We start from the raw sequence: 24,212 nt of genomic DNA, 5'->3' as shown, positions 1-24,212 counted from the left end.
TAAATCCAATGGGGAATTCAGGATAAACTTCTTTATCAAGGGTATGGTCGGAATGTGGAGCACGCTGGCACGAAGCGTAGTTGAGGCAAATAGCATAGATACATTTAAAGGGAAACTAGTTAAGCACACGAAGGAGAAAGGAATAGAAAGATATGCTGATCGGGTTAGATGTGGAAGGGTGAGAGGAGGCTCGTGTGGTGCATAAACGCTAGCATTGACAAGTTGGGCCGAATGGCCTGTTTCGGTGCTGTAGACTCTATGTAAAAGTCGAGGGCAGAAAGAGACACCTCCCTGAAACTGGGGAACTCGGGAGACAGACTTTAGAGCAAGGTTCTGTATAATTAGAATGAGCAAATAAAACATTCATTCTGGAACATCCAGTATCCGATCAGCTCTCAAAGCAACTGTTAGCCCCGCGTGATTTGAACACGCAGCTTTCCTGTGACACAATAAGTAATGTGGATGGAAGCAGGAAGTTGAAAAGTGGCGTTGATAGATTAAGAGAGTGGGCCAAACTGTGGCAAATAGAGTTCAATGTGGGAAAGTGCGAGGTCATCCACTTTGGTCCTAAGATAGATCAGAGTATTTTCTAAATGGCGAGAAGCTAGGAATTGTGGAGGAGTAGACAAATTTAAGGGTCCATGTACATAAACCACTGCCAACGAGCGTACAGGTACAAAACATAATTCAAATCAATAACGGAGTATTAGAATGGCTCGTTAGCTCACTTGGTTAGTCCTAATCACGGGTTTGATCTCCGTACGGGCCATCAGAAGCTCAATGGATTCGTCTCCGTTTTTTGCAAGTCTTAAAATCCAACCTTTACAAGCGAATCCACACTCCGAGTCAAGGGAATTTTTCTGGTTAACATTCATTGCATCTTTGCCCCTGGGGCGGATAAAAAACAGATCTTTCTTTTTATTTGTCTTCCTCTGGTTTGCAGATAAACGTTTAACACGCGGCCTGTTCCCATTAATGGTCAGAAGCAGTAACAGACAGACAGAGCGGGTCTGACCGCCACTAGATCTGGAAAAGACAACAGTTTAGGGCAAATGCATCAAATCCAATGGTCACCTGGAACCGGGGGAGACAAAACCAAGAGAAAAAGGCAGAGAGGAATAGAGAAATAAAAGCTAAAGGAATATGATCGAAATTTTTTTCCAAACGTGATTCCTTTCTATTCCATCCCCAATCCTCCAGTGGCGGATATAAAATTTCACTGTAAATAAACGCAAGAATGGACCTAAATCTGGTTCTGGGGAATGAGGTGGGCCAAGTGGAGCAAATGTCAATGGGGGAACATTTAGGGAACAGCGATCATAGTATCATAAGGTTTAGAATCGATAAGGTTTATGGAAAAGAACAAGGAGCAATCTAGAGTAAAATTAGTTAATTGAGGAGGGCCAATTTTAATGGGTTGAGAACGCATCTGGCCAAGGTAAATTGGAATCAAAGATTGACATGGAAAACTGTAATTGAACAATGAGCGGCCTTTAAAGAAGTGATGGTTCAGGTACAGTCCAGGTACATTCGCAGGAGGGGGAAAGGTCGGGCAAATAAAGCCAGAGCTCCCTGGATGACGAAAGAGATAGAGAGTAAGGTGAAACAGAAAAAAGAGGCGTAGGACAGATGTCAGATTGATAATACAAGTGAGAACCGGGCTGAATGTAGAGAGTTCAGAGGGGAAGTGAAAAGGGAAAAAAGGGGCATGGAGAGAATATGAGTACATACTGGTGGTTAACATAAAAGGGAATCCAAAAGTCTTCTTTTGGCATATGAACAGTAAACGGGTAGGAAGTGGAGGGGTGGGACCGATTAGGGACCAAAAAGGAGAGCTACGCATGGAGGCAAAGGGCATGGCTGTGGTACAAAATGAGTACGTTGCATTTGTCTTTACCAAGGAAGAAGATGCTGCCAAGTTACAGTAAAAGAAGTAGTTGAGATACGAGATGGGATATAAATTAATAAAGAGGAGCTATTAGGAAGGCCAGCTGTATTTAAAGTCGATCAGTCACCTGGTCCAGATGGGATGCATCCTAGTTTGCTGAGGGAATTAGGAGTGGAAATTGTGGAGGTACTGGCCATAATCTTCCAATCATCCTTCGATACGGGGGTGGTGGAGAGGACTGGAGAATTGCAAATATTACACCCTTGTTCAAAAAGGTTTGTATGGATAAATCCAGGAACTACAGGCCAGTCAGTTTAACCTCGGTGAAGGGGAAACTTTTAGTAACGATAATCCGAGACAAAGTTAATCGCCAATGGACAAGTGTGGGTTAATTAAGGAAAGCAGCACGGATTTGTTGAAGGCAAATCGTGTTTAACTAACTTGATTGAGTTTTTTGTTGAGGTAAGAGAGATTCGATGAGGACAATGTGGTTGACATGGTATATATGGACTACCAAAAGCCGTTTGATAAAGTGTTGCACAATAGGCTTGTCATCAAAGTTGAAGCCCATGGAATAAAAGGGGCAGTGGCAGTACGAAATTGGCTAAGTGACAGGAAACAGAGATCAGTGGTGAACGGTTGTTGATCAGACTGGAGGGAGGTGTACAGTCGTGTTCCTCACGGGTCGGTACTCGGACCACTGCTTTTCTTGATATATATTAATGAATATATTAATGTACAGTGCACAACTTCAAAATTTGCCGATGACACAAAGATTGGAAGTGTAATGAACAGTGAAGAGGATAGTGATGGGACAAAGACAGGTTGGTGGAATGGGCGAACACATGGCAGGTCAAATTTAACGCAGAGAAAAGCGAAGCGATACATTTTAGTAGGAAAAACGAGGAGAGGCGACTTCAACTCAAGGGCTTAATTCTAAAGGAGCTGCAGGAACCGAGAAATCTGGGGGTATGTGTGAACAAATCTTTAAAGGTGGCAGGGCAGATTGGGAAAACGGTTAAAAAAAGCTTATGGGATCCTGTGCTTTACAAATTGAGGCAAAGAGAACAAAAACAAGGAAGTTACGATGAGCTTTTATAAAACACTGGCTCGGCCACAACTGCAGTATTGTGTCCAGTTCTCGGCACCGCACTTTGGGACGGGTGTGAAGGCCTTAGAGAGGGTGAAGAAAACATTTATTAGAATTGTTCCAGGGATGTAGGACTTCAGTTACGTGGATAGACTGGAGAAGCTGGGGTTGTTGTCCTTAGAGCAGAGAACTTTGAGTGGAGATTTAATCGATGTATTTAAAATCACGAAGGATCTGGACAGAGTAGATAGAGAGAAACTGCTCCCATGGGCGGAAGGGTCAAGAACCAGAGGACAAAGATTTATGGTGATTGCAAAAGAATGAAAGTCGACATGAGGAAAAACGCTTTTACACAGCGAGTGGTTAAGATCTGGAATTCACTGCCTGGGTGAGTGCTGGAGGCAGATTCAATCGTGGCTTTCAAAAGGGAATTGGATAAGTACTTGAAGGGAAAAAATGCAGGGCTCCGGGTAAACTGCGGGGGAGTGTGACGAGCTGGATTGCTCTTGCAGAGTTCCGGCATGGACTCGATGGGCCGAATGGCCTCCTTCCGCGCTGTAACCATTCTAGGATTCAAAGAAGCAGAAATTAAATAACTCAAACTGCCAAAACCCGAGATCTTTAGATCTTCAGTAAAACGCCCTCCCAACTGAGCTATTTCCACCCCACTGTTAATTGATCTTTGTGTCCTTATGTTGGAAGAACATAAAACCCCAGGGGGAATTGCCCCTCCCGGTCATTCCGCACTTCATGTATGAACATCACACTCATATCTCCACACCCACAGTTTATATATAAACATCGCACTCATATATACATCCCCACAGTTCATATATAAACATCGCACTCATATATACACACCCAGAGTTCATATATAAACATCGCACTCAGATATACTCACCCACCGTTAATATATAAATATCGCACTCATATATATACACTCATAGTTCATATAAAAATGTCGCACTCATATATATACCCCCACAGTTCATATATAAACATCGCACTCATATATGCACACTCATAGTTGATCTATAAACATCGCACTTATATATACGCACCTACAGTTCATATATAAACATCGCACTTATATATACTCCCCACAGTTCATATATAAACATCGCACTCATATATACACACTCATAGTTGATATATAAACATCGCACATATATACGCACCTACAGTTCATATATAAACATCGCACTTATATATACTCCCCACAGTTCATATATAAACATCACACTCATATGTACACACCCATAGTTTATAAAAGAACAGCGCACTCCGACTCCACACCCAGTTTATATGTATCCAAAGTCCTGTTGAGAGTTCTCACCAAAGTCTGAACACTGAAAGTTTAACTGTTTTCCAGATACTGTCCGTCTTACTTTGTATTTTCAGCATCGGTTTTCCTGCAGACCGGCAAATGGAGCGGAATAGCGGTCCTGCCGGTGAATGCTGCTTTCAACGAACGTCTCGGCGTTCAGGAGCTTGCGGGGATTGGAAAGCTCTTGTGTCACACGAAGTGTCTGAACGGCCCGGATACACCTGAAGGTCATCAGCGCGGTGCCTCCACCTCGTGCTGCAATGTTCATGTGTCTGACATCAAACTAAAAGGCGGCTTGTTGGAAAACGTTGTGGTCACAGTTTCTTTTTGTAATTGAACCTAAATCTTTCAAGATGGAATGTTTTCTTTCCTGCTTCACCATAAACAATATCTTATCAGGAAATTTGATTCTTCGTTCCCCAGTGTCAGAGATAAAATTGCACAAACCCGAACCAGGTAGGAGTCGAACCTACAATCTTCTGATCCGTAGTCAGACGCGTTATCCATTGCGCCACTGGCCCAAGTCATGGGAGTTGATGTATTTTATTTCACTTTTCATTCAGAATCAACCGACAATTTGACAGATATAAACAGCGAAATGTGCAAGCGAAATCGAAATGAACCAAACGGCCTCAAAATCCAACACACAGTGGCGAGTATCTGACAGGTGTCAGTGAGAGGAGATGGTGAATTTGCAGCTTGATTTGGCTCCGTGGCTTCGCTGCTCAAAGTGCCTGTTTCATCGGGTCCTTTATTGTCTTAAGCCTCCGATGTGATATTTACCCAATTTGTGAGTTCAACAACAAAATGATCTTTAACAAAATAATATTTGTATTAGTTTCGGAGTCAACAAGGAAAGGATTCCAGAACTGCAGTGCGGAAGTGCTCCTTCATTGGACAGATGGAGCTCTCATACAATGTGTCCGAAACACGTTTCGAGGATACTGTTCCAGAGGGCTGATTTTACAAACTAATTTAGTTACAACCAGCAACCCTTCTCCATTAAAAGTTACGAAGCGAAACTCGTTTCAGAGCAGTTTCGCTGTTCAGCTTTTGTAAAATTAGCAGAAACTCATTTTGAACACATCATAGTATTAATGAGAATATCAGGCACATGACAATTGGGATGGAACCGTCTCTTACAATAAGTACAAAGTATAATCGATTACAAAGTGAAAAAGCCAATCCAATCTCTCAGTCTCTCTGTCACTTTCTCGGTGAGTGAACGTAAACCAGCAGAAGAAGCTAAAACAAAGAACTGAGCAGTTTTGTTTGTTTCCTTTTCCTTCGGGCGAGTACAGTTGAAGAGAATGATTTCAGTTTCCTGCTGGTCAAATAACTGGAATGAGCAGTGTATCAGGTTCCCATGGTACCCAGTGAAACATCCACGTTTATATATCACATTTTGACTGATACCTTCCTTCCTCACTAATTATAGGAAACTTTTGGGAAGGTTCAATCACACTTCAGAAGTCCAGAAGCGCAAAGAAAGCTGGACATCTCATAGTGACGTTATCTACAGGCGAGGGAGGTTTGCAGGTTTCACCTGGAGCTGTAATTGTATAAACTCCTTCCAATGTGCAAACTCCCCTCACCAACAGCAATTCAATTCTTACTGATCTGAGACTTTTGTCATTTATGGTGATTAAAGTTTGTGGAGTTAAAGCAGCAGTAAAATCCGTTCTGCGTTATATACATAGCCGTTCAGTCAATATAAAACATTGTCATCCGACCTACCATGAGCAATGCCACACGGGGTATGTAAGGAGACAGTTCTGCCTCCAGCAGTTGTTCTCTCGGTCACACATCCGGCATCACCTCTCGGTCTCACACTTCAGAGTCACGCCTGAATATAAACACATTTCTGTTTCAGATTTTTACCTGAAGGTCGACAAATCACAAGTGAAGAGGTAGGGAACAAACAAATCAAATATTTAAGAACGTTAACGGACAGAAAATTCACCATAAATGACTGGAAAAAATGAAGCAAACGGATCAAGATGAACAATTATCGAAAGTTAACAATTAAAGAAAGGAGAAGTGGAACTGATCAAATCGCTCCAAATAGTTTTTGAAAAATCCTTTTGGTTTTCATCTTAGTTTCTCTGTTAAGTTGGGGACGGACATCGAGAAATATTTTTCGCACCATCATAAAGATAATTAGAATAAAAATTTCACAAAGTCAGCCTGAATCTTACTTATACGATCGCATGTTATGTGTTTGTAAAACCTGCAATTGTTTTACCATTCTTTAAGTTTAGAGAGATGCTCTGAATATATGTTTTACATTGAAACGTAAGTGGATTAATAAAATAAAATGAGGAAATTTGTTTAAGAACATGAAGAGCTGCTTTTCCATGTTGGATATCGCGATATCTTTATTTACACAACTGTCATTTGTGAAATGATGGAATGTATTTATTTCTATATCTGTACGGGTAAGCAAATCCCCACTGGATAATTTCCAGGAACCAGGCAAGTAAAAAATTAGTTTGTCAAACCCAAAACACCCGTTGGGAATTGCTGATTGAAAATTTCAATGGAAATCGAGATCATCATAAAGCATTGGAACAAATATACCCGCTGAGGTTTCGGGGTTGTAACTGATTTATTTATATCACTGAGTAACCTATTTTAAACAGGGTGAAGCTACAAATCTAGCAAAGTCTGGGTTGGAGAAGGAACTGATGAAAGTATCCAATTTAATTACACTGATTCCACAAACACTGCACACCACATCCCTTAAACATTGTTAACTCTTTCTACATAAAACTGGAGAGGGTGTAAATAGAAAGTAACAGAAAAAAAGCTCATTAATGTATCAAACTTAATTTTGATATTGTTGCACAAACACTGAACATCTCATCCCTGAAACACGGTCCCGATCTAAAATCAGTCGGCAGGACCCTGAGCCACAGTGAAAATGCTGTGATTTCAACCTTGTTCAAAACACGCAGCCTTCTGATTTGGAGTCAGACGCGACTGTTCTTGCACCAGGCCCACAACAAGCGGCTGGAGCCGGATCCATTGGAGGGTGATCCGTGCAGACTGCCGCCGCGGCTCTGGGAATGTGAGAAGCGGAAGCAGGAGCAGCCTGACCGCCTCAACCACAGCACAAGATCCCCGCTCTCCGGCATGTTACATAACTGACTCTGTGGCGCAATGGATAGCGTGTTGGACTTCTACTGAATGATTGGAGGAGGTATTCAAAGGTTGTGGGTTCGAGTCCCACCAGAGTTGAGTTTTAGTTTCGGGAGCTGGGAAGTGATATTTTGCAGCAAAACCGCAACAGGATCATTAATGTCCGTCAAGGACGGGAAACTGCTCCCTGCACTTCATCTTACACAAGTGGCTCCAGTCAAACCAGAATTTATGATTCTAAATCCATTCTGAGCTGGATTGGCGAAACACTCTCAAGGAGGAGACTCAACATCATCTCAGACCGAAAGTCAATCTGCTGGACTTCCGGTTCTGTCAGACTGCATGTTCCGTCAGACAGGTTTTTAACTGGACACATGCATCCTGCTGCCGTGCGAGCATTGGTGCTTGAGGGGTAGAATTCTTGCTTGTAGTAATTCTGTTCCTGTAAAACTAGCTCCTGAAGTTTCGGATGGAAAGTATCCTGGCTGAGCGGTCTAAAGCGCTGATTTAAAGCTCTAGTTAAATCGCACCATTTGTCGATGGATCAAAATCATAGTTTGTGTCTCCAAAACCGGAGCCTCCCTCCGACAAACAAGTAATACTGAGCATCTCATCTGCTATTGCAACAGCGTAGTCCGGAGGAACCATGTGGCAATACAAATGAATGCATGCATTTTGGAACACACCAATTGTACCTTCAACTCCGGTCGAAATGTTCACAAGCAAAATGATTGCTTGATCTATGTGAGACTCGAATTAACAACCTCGGTATTTCCCGATCCTGTCCTGTCATGTCAGGACCGCGCACTGACCGATTGCGCCGCGAGAGCCCGGTCACTCTGATCACCTGTCCCCTTCTGCTGGAAAGAATCTTAAGGTAAGAGGCCCGAACCTGTGGAAACGTGTCCAGTCACTGTGATGGAATTAATATCTGCACTTCCACTTTCAGCTTCTTTCACATCCTCTGCTCCATCGCACTGCAATCGGGTTTTCTGCGAACAGGTCAAAATGAACATTGCCAGAAATTCTATCAGTGGTAGGATTTGAACCCAGCGCCCACGCAGCGATTGGATTTATTACACTCAAACAGTGAGCTCCGTTCGCACAACGCCTTGCCAGACTGTCACGTTTTGTTTAATGCCCAAATAAATAAATTGGAGCTAATTGACCGTATTTACGCTGTGCCGCGGTTATTCTCCGGAGAGCAGAGAAGGTTCAGAGGAGATTTGATAGAAGTGTTCAAAGTCATGAAGGGTTCAGATAAAGTTAATAAAGAGAAGCTGTTCCCATTGGCGGAAGTGTCGAGAATCAGAGGACACAGATTTGAGGTGATTGGCAAAAGAACCAAAGGCGACATGAGGAAAATCTTATTTACGCAGCGAGTAGCTATGATCTGGAATGCGCTGCCTGAAAAGGTGGTGGAAGCAGATTCAGTCGTGGCTTTCAAAAAGGAATTTGATACATACTTGAAGGGGAAAATGCAGAGCCACGGGGAAAGGGACGGGGAATGGGACCAATGGGATTGCTCTTACAAAAGGCAGGTAAGGAATTGATGGGTCGAATGGCCTCCTTCTGTGGTGTGTTCATTCTATGATAAATATTATTTTGCACACAGTGAATGGACCATCCCAAAAAGACTGCCCCGCGATAAAACAGATTGACACTGAAACGTGGTGAAAATGCGACAACCCCAACGTAATTCGAACACGCATTTTTTGGATTTATAATCAAACGTGCTACCGTTGCGCCACGAGGTTCACAACGAAAGCTTGGAGCCGGATCCATAAGAGGGAAATCAGTACCGGCCGCCGCAGGGACTCACAGAGGCGGAAGCAGTCGCAGCAACAGCGCAGGAGCCCCGCTCTCTCATCCAGCCGCTGCCCGGTCCCGGCCTGAGCCCTGTCTGGGATCCGCCTGTCGGTCTCTTTTACTGAACGGGACCGATCCAGTTTCAGCTCACACACAGGCTCAGGAATCCAACTCCTGAAAGATTCACTTATTTAAACCTTGTTTAGATTCAGTGAATTGGGATTTAATTCAATCCTCATCTTCCCTCCCCTCTGTCAGTTCAGGACTTTATTTAAACCGATACTTGGAGCTCTGTTTTACAGGGTGCCGGCTGTTTAAGCAAATCTCAGTCCCACTATTCCCATTATTAACACTTTTTGCTGCTCACCTCTGCTTAACACAAAGTGCCCAGGAATTAGGGAATTTCTCCTGGGGACTGGGGATCGGTCTCCGATTCGGCTCAACCCTCAAATCCACAAAGTTATTTTCACTGCTGCTGCACAGTATTAAAGGAAGGGACGGATCCAGAAGCTGTTTAAAATTGTTACTGACAAATCAGGATAAAAGGCAAAGGACACGGTCTGCTTCTCTGCCTGTCTGTCTGCCTGTCGATCTGGCTGTCTACCTGTATATCCGTATGAATGCGTGTCTGCCTTATTCTCAGACTTTCTGATTGCTGGCTGCAGGCCTCACTCCCCGACTGAATGACCAAGTACCGGACCGTGTGTCAGAATGAATGACTTTGACTTACCGTCTTCCTTTTTATGAACCTGAATGGCTACATTTCTGAGTTCATATCTTCGCTCTGTGTCACAATCCTGTCTCTGTCTCTCAGGATGACAATACACACACAGCATTCACACACCGACTTTGACTGAACGCAACTTTAATCTGCTGCAGTGTGTACCATCTACAAGATGCACTGCACCAACTCGCCAAGGCTTCTTCGACAGCACCTCCCAAGCCTGCGACCTCTACCACCTAGAAGGACAACGGCTGCAGGCACATGGGAAGAGCACGTTCACTTCCAAGTCACACACCATCCCGACTTGGAATGGTGACGTCATTCCTTCATCGTCGCTGGGTCAAAATCCTGGAACTCCCTATCTAACAGCACTGTGGGAGAACCTTCACCGCACGGAATGCAGCGGTTCAAGGAGGCGGCTCACCACCACATTCTCAAGCGCAATTATGGATGGGCAATAAATGCTGGCCTTGCCAGCGACACCTAAATCCCACGAATTAACATCTTAGTTCCTTCTGGAGTTTAATGATTTTGAAATTTTGAAGATTTTTTCCTGTGTAACTTGTGAAGTTTTGATCATTGAGATGTTTGTGAAGGAAAGCGGAAGAGGATTGGCGGCGTTTAGTGTGGGACAGAAGTGATGTTGTCTAACGGAGAAGCGACACAGTGCTATGAACTGAGCAAAGGTTTCGCTAGTTTAGCGGTCGTCACGTTCGTCTCACATGCGAAAAGTCCCCGGTTAGATCGGAGGCGGAAACGTTATTTGGGAAGTTACTCCTGATAACCCTCCAGGGCTGAGATTCACCTGTGAAAAGGCGCCGTCAATTGTTTGTTCCTGTTCAATTTAACAACGGCTCTATCACAGTCCTGGTGTCATAAACACTGAACCATTTTAACCAGACTCTTAAAATACTGTCTGGGAAATGAGAACGGATGGAAGTTCATCTCATGCAAAGCACAAAGTTTCGCTGTCACTCGTTCACCATGGTGAACGAGTGACACCGGTCTGCAGCAGAAAGTTATCGGTTCATTAATGACGATCACAAACATTCATCTTTCACAGAGAATCATCGGTTTCATGTATTAAATTGGTAATGTTCATAATTGTTTTGTTAAAATGATTTCCTTGACCGAGAATCGAACCCGCAGTATGAAAGTGAAACAATTATATCGTAAACACCAGCTGCCAGCCAGCAGATCAGCAAAAAATCAGTTGACGCAAAGATTTCTGTACTTGGACCCCTGAATATCTTCGCTCCTCGACAGTTCCTAACTTCTCTCCATTTAGAAAACACTCTGATCTATCTTCGTTTCTCAGTGGATTATATCAAACTTCCCCACATTGAACTCCATCTGTCACAGTTTTGCCCTCACATTTAATCATCAATGGCCCTTTGCTGCTTTCTGCTCCCATCGACACTATTTACTGCGCCAACTATCTTGCTGGTTTTAGGGTGAAAACTGCCCTCCGCTTCACTGTAAGTGCAAAGAGGCAACTTTGTAGATGCCGTGTAGTGTTACAGAACGGCAGGTTGGACCTGCTCGATTCATCTCATCTCATTTTCTGGTCACGGGAATTTTACTGAAATAGAACCTGGTCAAATAACAGTTCAAAAAACCACTTCTCTCTCCCACTGCGGACTGAGCCTTCAAACATACAGGCAGTTATGAGCCTAATGCTCAGAAATAATACAGCAAAAATATTCACTCGTGCAAGCTGCACACCTTTTATTTTAGAAAAGTAAACTGATGATGGACAGCTGCTGTATTGGTCGCTGCAAACTCAAACTTTAGCGCGGTGAATTAATGGTTTAGTATAAAGAACATAGTGTCTCTGTGGTGTAATCGGCCAGGGCGTTCGGCTTTTAATTGAAAGGTTGGTGGTTTCAGCCCGCCCTGGATATCTTTTACCTCAGAATTCATTGCCTCACAGCGCCAGGTTTCCAATGTGTGTTTTGTCTGCAAGAAAATGCAGGGTAAAAATTGCCAGCGGAGCACGGCTGATATTCCACCAGTGACCCTGCGGTCCGATAGCAGGCACATGAAAAATATTTAAAAATCCGAGATTGGCTGCACGGAACTCAGAATTCTTCTTCACAGACAAGGTCCGAAGGGAGGACTCAATGGTTGCCGGAGAGCTGGTTCATTCAGATATGGATATTTGTGCAGTGAGCGAGAGCAGTCTTCTACCGTGTTTCTACAATGAACGTCACTCCTTTATTTCGGAAAAGTAACATGGTTTGCACATTCCGACCGTGTTCAGCTGATTTGTGAGAGATCATTAAAGGCTTCAGCAACGCTGTCTCGGCGAATAACAACAGTTCAAAACCGCATTCCAGATGGGACAACAAACTCATCAGTTTTCCGCTATTCCCCAGCTCCCGGAGTGAGAAAGGCTGCGACATCAGGATTTATGGAGGACCGGAGAGAGTGAAACTTTATTTGGCTTTCGTGGGAAATCCAGTGAAAGCGAATAAGAGCTCCAGGATTTGAACCAGTGAAACTCCATGAGCGAAAATCAGATCCAAAGAGCAACTGGCAACAGAGCCGTGCAGGCAATGTAAATTTTCGCTGCCACGCAGCCGATCAACCATCCTTTCAGAATAGAATGTCCATCCAATCTCGTTTTCTTGTACAAAATATGATGTACAGCGAGATCAGATTCAACACTAATTATTTCGAGTTAACAATATCAGCCTTTCTTCACCAAATTCGTTTTGAATGTACGACTTGCATTATCCTGAAACACTTTGCAGAATGAATTGCTCTGAAGCGACATAAATGTGGAGATATTGGCTACGAATTCATCAGCTGGGTTGTAACTTTACTTTTCCGACCATCTCAGCCTGCTTGTCTTGCAGGTTAGATCAGCCTTCGCCATTCAAGGAAGCCTGAGAATTATATCAGAGAGACAAGAGACAGATTCAGTGACAGATAGAGAGATGCAAGGAAATAAACGAAGAGTATAAATGCCAGGTTCAGCAAACTAGCAGAATTTAAATTGCTGATTGGGAGATATTCCTTCTCGTGTCTTGAAATCTTGAAAGAGAACTTTGGGCGCCCGCCACGGTGGAATGTCTCTCCTGCTTTGAAAAGGGTAATTGCGTCAATTCGATCTAGTTTATACATTTGGACATTGAATAGATCGTTAAACAGTAACACACCGAGTATAATTCAAACCGGTGCAAGAAAACCCCAGTGGCTTATGAGTCGAACGCTTCAAACACTGGGCCATCGCAGCTGCACACAGCAGTTCTTGCACAGCTGTAGGTCAGACTGCGTAGGGTTATCACAGTACCTCCGCCAGACTGCATATGCTTTCAAACAGGATTCCAAATGGACACATGCAGCAAGTGGCCATGCGAGGATTGGTGGTGGTGGCGTTGAATTCTCGCCGACTTATCATGCGACTCGAGCTTGATACGTGGCCAATGCAGGATCGTTTTACATTCTGAACCAATGAGGAACACGGGAACAGGACTCGGACATTTCGCCCATCGAGCCTGTTCCGTTATTCAGTCCACAAAAAGCAGGACAAATCGAATCCGGCCAATTGCCGCACCATCAGTCTGCTCTCAATCGTCAGCAAAGTGATGGAATATATCGTCGACAGTGCTTTCAAGCGGCACGAACTCACCAATAACCAATAAATCGATGCTCAGTTCCCTCTCACTCCCCACAGAAGCAGCAGGAGATGCCACTTTCAACTGGCAGTTGCTTCAAACGATGTCCGATAGACTGCGTTGTCTTGCAGCTTTCCCAGGATCAACATTTGATTCGGTGGGTCAATATTGGGAAATTGAATGATTTTCACCGGCAGCTTGTGGCAGGATATCACCTCATTTGCTATTTCATGTACATGTCTACTTGCACTTGGTGCTGTTATTGCCTGAACATCAACTTCTGTCCCAATAGTAGTTCGAACAGAAAATGCTATTTTGTGCGAGCAGCTTGTCTGGCCCGAAAATGACCGAAATTACAAAGGGGCAAGTGGGAAAGGCCGCGTTTGTCTGCTTGTTCACAGCAAAGAATGTTCAGCGTTACCTTGTGGTCCAGTGTTTCGCATTTGGCGCTTTCATCGCCACGGCAACAGTTCGATTGGCGTCTGTCTCAACATCTGCCTATTATACACTCTACCAAAAGTATACTGTACTCGAATTGCTGATTTTTTCACTGTGACGGCGAAGAGACTTTAGTGGACCTCAGTTATGAATTCATCAGCTGGGTTGCACCTTTGCTTCTCTGACCTTCTCCGCCTTCCTATCTTTACACTTCTCTGCAGCTTCGATCATCCTTGGCCGTTTAATAAAGCATAAGAAGTGCATGAGGGGAAAACACAGAGAGTCAAGAGACAGATTAAAGTAAAGAAACAAATGTCAAGTTCTGCAAACGAGCAAGAATTTAACACGGAGCTCGGGAGAGTTTCCTTTCAATGTTTTTTAAGAGACCATTGGGCTCTCGAATTAAACACGTCTGCTGAAATATCTCTTTGAAGGAGAGAAATGCTGTTGGTTAAATCTGGTTCAATTTATTTGAGCTTTAAACAACATTAAGAAACTGGACCTCGCTCAGAATGAATCGTCAAATATTCCAAAGCGAGAATTATACCCCGAAAATAAGAAGCCACCGGTAATATATCACCGGTAATGAACCACTGCAGCCATTGCAGAATTCGGTGCCACCCACAGCCGATCGGCCATCCTTTAAGACCTCTTCTATCCATCCAATCACGTTTTCTATTCCGATGGAGAGAAATGTCGAGTTGCACACTAACTGTTTCCTCCGTTCTCTTTCGCAAACATATCACTGAACAAAACTTCACAAGTCACCCGGGAAAAATAATTCAGTTCAAAATCATAAGCTTCCGAAGGACCTGCGAGGACAGACTGACCAAACCTGCATTCAATCGTGAAGCTTGTGGGTGTGTTGTCATCCTAAGGGACCGAGACAGGCCTGTGACACAGAGCGAAGGCAGGAACTCAGAAATGTGGCCATTCAAGGCCATAAATGGGCAGACAGACAGTCACAGTCATTGATTCCGACACACGGCCCGGTAGTTGTTCAGCCAGTCGGGGAGCGAGGCCTGCAGCCAGCAAAGAAAAAACATGAGAAGAAGGCAGAGACACAATCAGAAGGATAAACAGAAAGAAAGATAGACAGATAGACATCTGACTCAACGTCAAAACGCAGCGTGATCGAATCACGTTGCGGTGATATCATTTTCACAGCAGCTCAGGGTCCTGCCCACAGGTTTTATAGCGGGGCAGTGTTTTATGGATGGGCTGTTCATTGTTAGTCAAATAATATTGATCGGAATTTAATTTTTTACATTAAAGTGGTCTTTGTTAATTTTGATCTACATCCTCGACAGTATATACAGAAACAAGTAACAATGTTTAAGGGATGTGGTTTATTCAATATTAGTTCAAAAACCCTGTCAGCTGGTGTAAAAATAAACACAAACTGCCCAACACGTGGGTAAGCCTAAAAAGCAAATCTGTATACATGGTCCATTGGCTCAGTTTGTGCAGAACGTGGTGCTGATAACGCAAAGGTCGCGGGTTCGTGTAATAAGGTTCCGATTGCAATATTTTGCTAACTTTTAAGCCTGAGAAGTCCATCAGGGGACAACATAGAGACAAGAGACAGGGAGAGATAGAGAGATTCATGTAAATAAAGTCGAGTATAAATGGGTGGTTCTGCAAAGTAGCAGAATTTTAGTTGCAGATTGGGCAAGATTCTTTCTTGTGTATTTGAATTTTGCAAGAGTACATTGGGCACCCAATTAAAAGCGCCGGCCACGCTCGAGTATCTCTCATGCTCTGAGAGAGATAAATGAAGTGAGTTAGATCCAGTTCATTCATTTGAGCATTGAACGGATCTTTAAACAATAATTCAGCGAGCAGAAATCAAACCTGCGAAGGAAAACTCGATTTGATCTTGAATTTAACGCTTCAACCACTCGGCGATCGCAGCGGCACATGGCAGTACTTTCATGGCTGCAGATGCTACTTTGAACTGCCAGTTGCTTCAAACGATGCCCGATAGACCGGCGTTATCTTGTAGCTTTCCCAGCAGCTTCATTTGATTCGGTGGGTCAAGTTTTGGAAATTGAATGATTTTCACCGGCAGCTTGTGGTAGTATATTACCTCATTTTCATTACCGGTAATGAACCACTGCAGCCACTGCAGAATTCGGTGCCACCCACAGCCGATCGGCCATCCTTTCAGACCTCTTCTATCCATACAATCACGTTTTCTATTCCGATGTAGAGAAATGTCGAGTTGCAAACTAACTATTTCCTCCGTTCTCTTTCGCAAACATATCACTGAACCAAACTTCACAAGTCACTCAGGAAAAATAATTCAGTTCAAAATCATTAGCTTCCGAAGGACCTGCGAGGACAGACTGACCAAACCTGCGTTCAGTCGTGAAGCTTGTGGGTGTGTTGTGATCCGAAGGGACAGAGACAGGCCTGCGACACAGAGCGAAGGCAGGAACTCAGAAATGTGGCCATAAATGGGCAGACAGTCAGTCACAGTCATTGATTCTGACACACGGCCCGGTAGTTGTTCAGTCAGTCGGGGAGCGAGGCCTGCAGCCAGCAAACAAAAAGCCTGGCCTGAGAATAAGGCAGAGACCCAATCAGACGGATAGACAGACAGACATCTGACTCAACGTCAAAACGCAGCGTGATCGAATCACGTTGCGGTGATATCATTTTCACAGTAGCTCAGGGTCCTGCACACAGGTTTTCTAGCAGGGCAGTGTTTTATGGATGGGCTGTTCATTGTGAGTAAAATATTATTGATCGGAATTTAATTTGTTACATTAAAGTGCTCTTTGTTTGTTAATTTTGATCTACATCCTCCACAGTATATACAGAAACAAGTAACAATGTTTAAGGGATGTGGTTTGTTCAATATTCGTTGCAAAACCCTGTCAGCTGGTGTAAAAATGAACACAAACTACCCAACACGCGGGTAAGCCCATAAAGCTAAAATACATGCATGGCCGGTTCGCTTAGTTGGTTACAGCGTACTGCTCATAACGCTCAGGTTGCGGGTTCTAACCCCGTACGGGCCATACGGTTCCTATTGCAAAATTTTGGCAACTTTGAAAAGTTTGGCAGACTTCAGAAACAAGCGAATCCACAAAAAATATCATGAGGTCAATCTTTTGAAGCAACATCCATTAATATGTTTTCTGATCTATCTTTTTGAGGTCCAAAGTGGACGGCCTCAAACTTGCTTACGTTGAAATCCATTTGCCGCAGTTTTGCCCATTCACTTCATCTAGTAATATCTCTCTGTAATCTCATTCTTCCATCCACACTGCTTATAATTCTGTCTATCTTTGTGTCATCGGCAAACTTGGATATGTGGTTCTCGATCCCGTCATCTAATATCAATGAGACCGCCTAAATTGGGGTAAATTCACATTCAGCTTCAATCTCCACATCATCTTGAGACATTTTATTTACTCCGTGTGTGTTGCGCCTTGGAAACTTCTGCACTTTGTCCTCTGGAGCTCAAATATAATTCAATTCGAACAACTGCAAAGATGTCAGAATCCAATTGGTGACTTTTCACTAAAAAGCAGTGAGATAACAGGGCTCGTCCGGGATCTCTCGCATATTCCATGAGAAAAACGCCCAAAGCGAGAATCAAACGCCTGGACCAACGAGCCGCTTGCGAGAAAGCCCTGCAGCCGGTCTCAAATTTCACCATAGTCTTCAGCCGATCGGCGATCCTTTCCAACTGCTTCTGTCCACCCAATCTCGTTTTCTATTCCGATGTACAGCAATATCAAGTTGTGCACTACCTATTTCCAGTCACCAATCTCTTTACTAAATTCGTTTACAATGTACGACTTGTTATTTCAAATAATACTTTTCAGAATTAGTTAATCTGAAGCTACATTGGCATCTGTCTCGGCATCGTCAGAGTCTTCAAGCGACCATTAGTATATTTTACTCACATTGCTGTTTTCTTTCACTGTGAGGGCGAAGAGACAAAAATGTGGAGACATTAGCTACGAATTTATCAGCTGGGTTGCACCTTTACTTTTCCGACCATCTCAGTCTTTTTTTCCTTCACCTTTCCCTGCTGGTGCGAGCTCCTTCACACTGACATGGATATTTCTGCAGTGAGCGACATCAGACTGTTTCCACAATGAATGTCACTCCCTTTATTTTGGAAAAGTGAATTGTATTCACATTCCGACTGGTTTCAGTTGATTTGTGAGAGATCGTTGAAGGATCAATCTCCGGTTAAGACGGCCTTTTTCTCTCTCTCTGTTGGCCGAATCCAAAATGAAATTGGAGCTGGACTCATCAGGCAAGAAATCAGGAATCACTTTCGCAAACAAAATACGGCCGAAAGCTGGAACTCTCTCATCCCAAAGGATGTGGATTGTGGTTCAATTCATAATTTGAAGTCTGATATTGATAGATCGTTTTTCGATTCGGGTACCAAGGAATATGAGTCCAAGACGGAGAAACAGAGATGAATTGCAGATCAACTCATGATCTAATTGAATGGGGCAGCAGGTTCGAGGGGCTGAATGGCCTTCTCTTGTCCCGATGTTCCGATACTGCTCAGCGCGGAGGTGGACGAATGGAAAAAGACATCAGACTAACTCCAGAATGAAAAAACGGGTGTTCAGAAGTAGATACCCTGAGATTGTGGAACGAAGTGAACTCCTGCAGCAAAGTCAACAGTTGTCTCTCTGCAATAATAAGATGGGAAGAATTTCAGCAATCGGCCCGGCTAGCTCAGTCGGTAGAGCATGAGACTCTGAATCTCAGGATCGTGGGTTCGAGCCCCACGTTGGGCGATTTGTGTTCTACTTTTCACACTCGGTGACAAAATTTTTCAAGTGCAACCTCTTGTCTCCAGATTCGAAACAGGCACAACCCTGAGCTGTGTGAAAGGAAACCGTGAGCGTTGCCAAATATCCACTCCCTCCCGATTCTACCTTCTCGTTCCCTCCACATGGGACACGGACAGGTTATCGGTTCAATTGGATTCACTTTTTGTTGTTATTAAAAATGTTGAAGGTCAGAAAATGTAATATTTAGGAGATGCCAACGCTGGAACAATTCGCCTCTCTGATACCTCCTGATCCCCCCTTACCCTATTTGATTATCCCTGTGCTCGTTGTCATCGCTGATACGCTCTGTCTCTTACCTTCTCCGATACCCTCAGAGAGTCCATGATTCACTTTGAACCTTGTCAGCGCCATTCACCTGCTCTGATACCTATTGATTGCCCCAAACACAGATGCGCCCTGAGCCGCCTTACACTCTCCCATACTCGGCAGTCCTTCCCCTCTCTCAGATCTTAATACACTCTCTGATGCCATCTGACTGCCCGCTCTCCACTTTGAGTCCCCTTGCACTCTCTGATGCCCTCTGATAGTACCTTCCCCTCTCTGAGATGCCCTTGCCCCAATGGATCGCCACTAAGAAGCGATTAGACGCCCTGAGGCCTTCTCAGAACCAATTACCGTCCCTGCTATCAAAGTGCGGTGTAACTTCACAGGTGGATCTACCGGTCTGTGTTAAGGATGAGATCAAGAGTTTGATCGGTCGCTGCTGCTTCCGCCTCTGAGAGCTCTGTCGGCGGTCGGTACCGATCTTCCTCCTATAAACTGGGTGTGGATGTATGAGTGCGCTGTTGATTTATAAACTTTGGTAGTTTACGTATGACAACGATGTTTATATATGAACTGTGGGTGTATCTCGATGAGTACGATGTTTATATATGAATTGTGGAATGAACAGGAGGGGCAATTCCTCCTGGGGTTATATTTTCTTCCACGACAATAACACAAAGTAACTGCTGGGTGTCGAGCCGAAATAGCTCAGTTGGGAGAGCGTTGGACTGAAGATCTGAAAGTCCTTGGTTCAATCCCGCGTTTCGGCAGTTTTTGGTTGTTTACTTTCTTCTTTCTTGCTTCGATTCTCGGATTTATTTGCAGTGAAATTTAATTCCCGCCACTGTCGGATTGAGGATTGAATGGAGAGACATCAAGGATGGGAAATATTTATATCGTTTTTATTTGGCTGTTATTTCACTGTTACCTTCTGCCTTTTTCTCTTGGTTTTGTCTCTCTCGGTGCCAGGTGACTATTTGATTTGTCCGAAACTGATCCATTTTCCACACCTCGGGGCGGTCAGACCCGCTCTGTCTGTCTGTTGCTGCTGCTGATCATTAATGGGAACAGGCCGCGAGTCAAACGTTTATCTGCAAATTGGAGAAAGACAAATAAAGCGAAAGACGTGTTTATAGTGCCCAGGGGCAAAGTTACAACGGAAGTAATTCAAAAACGGTGCCCGTGTATTTTTCTGTGGATTTTCTTTTTAAAGCTTCGATTTCAAAAGTTACAAAAACTCGAAATAAATAAAGTAATATACAACAATCGAGTCCGTGATCATTATGTTACAGTATACTCTTTGCAAACGAGTTTACCGGCCGCACCAACCGCACATTAGGCTGTTTAATTAATTTTTGTACCTGCAGCGATTTCTGTACTTTGAACCCTAAATCTCTCTGCTCCTCCACAGCACCGAGTTTCTCACCATTTAGAAAATACTCTGATTTATCTTTCTTAGATTTAAAGTGCATGACCTCGGTCTTCCCCACATCGAACTCTATTTGCCACAGTTTTGTCCACACACTTAATCTATCAATTCCCACTTTTCAATTTCCTGCCAGCAGCTGCGTTACTTCCTGCGTCACCAGAAGGCTGCGTGTTCAAAACACCGGGTTACGTTTGCCTTTAGAGCTGATAGGATTCTGTATCGTTCCGGAATGAATGTTTCATCTGCTTTTTCTCAATAAACAGAACCTTGCTCTAAATTCTGGTTCTCTGGATCTCAAATTTCAGCAAATCGTTTCATTTTGCCCTCGACTTTTGATCTTGTGCTGCGGATGAAACTTTTGCAAAGAGGGAGAAGAAGTCCCCAAATCGCCCCACGTGTATCTCAAACGCTTTGGGAAGAAGTTCTGTGGAAACAATCAGGAATTTAAAGGCACCTCAATGACCTGCACTTTCATTGAATTACTTTTTTTCGCCATTGGAATCGACGAGAAATCGCTGTCGGCTTTCATCTGACGGAAGTGGAGAGTGTGGCCGCCTTGTATCGGTCAACGTATTAGTGACGAGTTTGGGTTATGCACGGGTCGCGATTATTTCTGAAATCTCACCAAGCACCGGGAAAAAGAAATTTAGAATCAAACTGTCCCTGTAAGTGATGAATTGAAGTGAATATCGCACAAAACAGATCTGGACAATGCGCAGCGCAGCCGCACAGGAGTTACAAATCCACCCTCTCGCCACTCGGCAATCGCATGAACTGAACTTTACTCTGGCCCGTGTCACCGCGCTGAAATCGAGTCTTTCACGGCCACATTTTTTCTTAACATAATAATTACTGGTTTAAGAGTGAAAATTGTCGTCCACTTCACTGTAAGTGCAAGAGACAACTTTGTAGACACCGTGTAGTGTCACAGACCTGCTGGTTTGTCCTGCTCATTTCATCTCATCTCATTTTCCGCAAACCTGAATATTACTGGAACAGAGAATGGCGAATCACAGCTCAAAAATCAATCCTCTCTTCCACGAGCGGACTGAGTCTTTCAACATACAGGTGTTTAATGGCAAGGTGAGTTTAATTTTCAGAAATAATACAGCACAGATTTTGACTCGTGCAAGCTGCACACATTTTATTTTGGAAAAGTGAACTGATTGGAAGAAAGCTGTTACATTGAGTGCGGCAACCTGAAGCGTCAGCTCGATGAATTCGTCCTTGAACATTTGCAAGTTCTGTTTCTGTGGCGCAATTGGTTAGCGCGTTTCGCTGCGAACTGAAAAATTGGTCGTTAGAGGACACGAAGGCAACCTTTTACCTGAACATTCATTGTCTCGCAAATTCTTGGGTTCGAATGTGTGTCTTGTCTGCCAGAAAATGTACCGCAAACATTGCCAGCTGAGTGCGTCTGATTTTCCACCATTTATTCTGCGGTTGGATAACAGGCATATGAAAAATATCCAAAAAAACGAGGTTGGCTTGAACGAAGTCGGAATACTTCTTGACAGAGAAGATTCGAAGGTTGCAAGCGAGCTCCTTCACACTGACATGGATATTTCTGCAGTGAGCGACACCAGACTGTTTCCACAATGAATGTCACTCCCTTTATTTTGGAAAAGTGAAATGGTATTCACATTCCGACTGGTTTCAGTTGATTTGTGAGAGATCGCTAAAGGATCAATCTCCGGTTAAGACGGCCTTTTTCTCTCTCTCTGTTGGCCGAATCCAAAATGAAATTGGAGCTGGACGAATCATGCAAGAAATCAGGAATCACTTTAGCAAACAAAATACGGCCGAAAGCTGGAACTCTCTCATCCCAAAGGATGTGGATTGTGGTTCAATTCATAATTTGAAGTCTGATATTGACAGATCGTTTTTCGATTCGGGTACCAAGGAATATGAGTCCAAGACGGAGAAACAGAGATGAATTGCAGATCAACTCATGATCCAATTGAATGGGGCAGCAGGTTCGAGGGGCTGAATGGCCTTCTCTTGTCCCGATGTTCCGATACTGCTCAGCGAGGTGCTGGACGAATGGTAAAAGACATCAGACTAACTCCAGAATGAAAAAACGGGTGTTCAGAAGTCGATACCCTGAGATTGTGGAACGAACTGAACTCCTGCAGCAAAGCCAACAGTTGTCTGTCTGCAATGATAAGATGGGAAGAATTTCAGCAGTCGGCCCGGCTAGCTCAGTCGGTAGAGCATGCGACTCTTAATCTCAGGGTCGTGGGTTCGAGCCCCACTTTGGGCGATTTGTGTTCTATTTTTCACACTCGGTGATAAAATGTTCAAAGTGCAACCTCTTGTCTCCAGATTCGAAACAGGCACAACCCTGAGCTGTGTGAAAGGAAACCGTGAGCGTTGCCAAATATCCACTCCCTCCCGATTCTACCTTCTCGTTCCCTCCACATGGGAAACGGACAGGTTATCGGTTCAATTGGATTCACTTTTTGTTGTTATTAAAAATGTTGAATGTCAGAAAATGTAATATTTAGGAGATGCTAACGCTGGAACAATTCGCCTCTCTGATACCTCCTGATCCCCCCTTACCCCATTTGATTCTCCCTGTGCTCCTTATCATCGCTGATACGCTCTGTCTCTTACCTTCTCCGATACCCTCAGAGAGTCCATGATTCACTTTGAACCTTGTCAGCGCCATTCACCTGCTCTGATACCTATTGATTGCCCCTTACACAGATGCGCCCTGAGCCGCCTTACACTCTCCCATACTCGGCAGTCCTTCCCCTCTCTCAGATCTTAATACACTCTCTGATGCCATCTGACTTCCCGCTCTCCTCTTTGAGCCCCCTTACACTCTCTGATGCCCTCTGATAGTACCTTCCCCTCTCTGAGATGCCCTTGCCACAATGGATCGCCACTAAGAAGCGATTAGACGCCCTGAGGCCTTCTCAGAAGCAATTACCGTCCCTGCTATTAAAGTGCGGTGTAACTTCACAGGTGGATCTACCGGTCTGTGTTAAGGATGAGATCAAGAGTTTGATCGGTCGCTGCTGCTTCCGCCTCTGAGAGCTCTATCGGCGGTCGGTACCGATCTTCCTCCCACAAACTGGGTGTGGATGTATGAGTGCGCTGTTGATTTATAAACTTTGGTAGTTTACGTATGACAACGATGTTTATATATGAACTGTGGGTGTATCTCTACGAGTACGATGTTTATATATGAATTGTGGAATGAACAGGAGGGGCAATTCCTCCTGGGGTTATATTTTCTTCCACGACAATAACACAAAGTAACCGTTGGGTACAGAGCCGAAATAGCTCAGTTGGGAGAGCGTTAGACTGAAGATCTGAAGGTCCTTGGTTCAATCCCGAGTTTCGGCAGTTTTTGTTTGTTTACTTTCTTCTTCCTTGCTTCGATTCTCGGATTTATTTGCAGTGAAATTTAATTCCCGCCACTGAAGGATTGGGGATTGAATAGAGAGACATCAAGGATGGGAAATATTTATATCGTTTGTATTTGGCTGTTATTTCACTGTTACCTTCTGCCTTTTTCTCTTGGTTTTGTCTCTCTCGGTGCCAGGTGACTATTTGATTTGTCCGAAACTGTTCCATTTTCCACATCTCGGGCGGTCAGACCCGCTCTGTCTGTCTGTTGCTGCTGATGATCATTA

The 24,212-nt window shown here is 43.9% G+C and overlaps 6 non-coding genes across 6 annotated transcripts; 5 read left to right on the top strand and 1 right to left on the bottom strand.

Moving 5' to 3' along the window:
- Nucleotides 1-4,753: 4,753 nt before the first annotated feature.
- Nucleotides 4,754-4,826, bottom strand: trnar-acg (transfer RNA arginine (anticodon ACG)). Its single transcript has one exon. It is a non-coding gene; the product is annotated as a tRNA-Arg (tRNA).
- A 2,627-nt stretch (nt 4,827-7,453) lies between these two features.
- trnar-ucu (transfer RNA arginine (anticodon UCU)) lies at nt 7,454-7,545 on the top strand. Its single transcript is given in 2 exon segments — nt 7,454-7,490; nt 7,510-7,545. It is a non-coding gene; the product is annotated as a tRNA-Arg (tRNA).
- Nucleotides 7,546-18,745: 11,200 nt separating this feature from the next.
- On the top strand, nt 18,746-18,818 carry trnaq-cug (transfer RNA glutamine (anticodon CUG)). Its single transcript has one exon. It is a non-coding gene; the product is annotated as a tRNA-Gln (tRNA).
- Nucleotides 18,819-19,836: 1,018 nt separating this feature from the next.
- On the top strand, nt 19,837-19,909 carry trnaf-gaa (transfer RNA phenylalanine (anticodon GAA)). The gene has a single exon. It is a non-coding gene; the product is annotated as a tRNA-Phe (tRNA).
- Nucleotides 19,910-22,758: 2,849 nt separating this feature from the next.
- Nucleotides 22,759-22,831, top strand: trnak-cuu (transfer RNA lysine (anticodon CUU)). Its single transcript has one exon. It is a non-coding gene; the product is annotated as a tRNA-Lys (tRNA).
- Nucleotides 22,832-23,849: 1,018 nt separating this feature from the next.
- trnaf-gaa (transfer RNA phenylalanine (anticodon GAA)) lies at nt 23,850-23,922 on the top strand. The gene has a single exon. It is a non-coding gene; the product is annotated as a tRNA-Phe (tRNA).
- The last annotated feature ends 290 nt before the right edge of the window (nt 23,923-24,212 follow it).

The sequence above is a fragment of the Heptranchias perlo genome, chromosome 20, assembly GCF_035084215.1.
Source record: "Heptranchias perlo isolate sHepPer1 chromosome 20, sHepPer1.hap1, whole genome shotgun sequence".
Lineage (NCBI taxonomy): Eukaryota > Metazoa > Chordata > Chondrichthyes > Hexanchiformes > Hexanchidae > Heptranchias > Heptranchias perlo.
The sequence above is the reverse complement of the archived record's forward strand: the minus strand, read 5'-3'. Positions and strand labels throughout refer to the sequence as shown.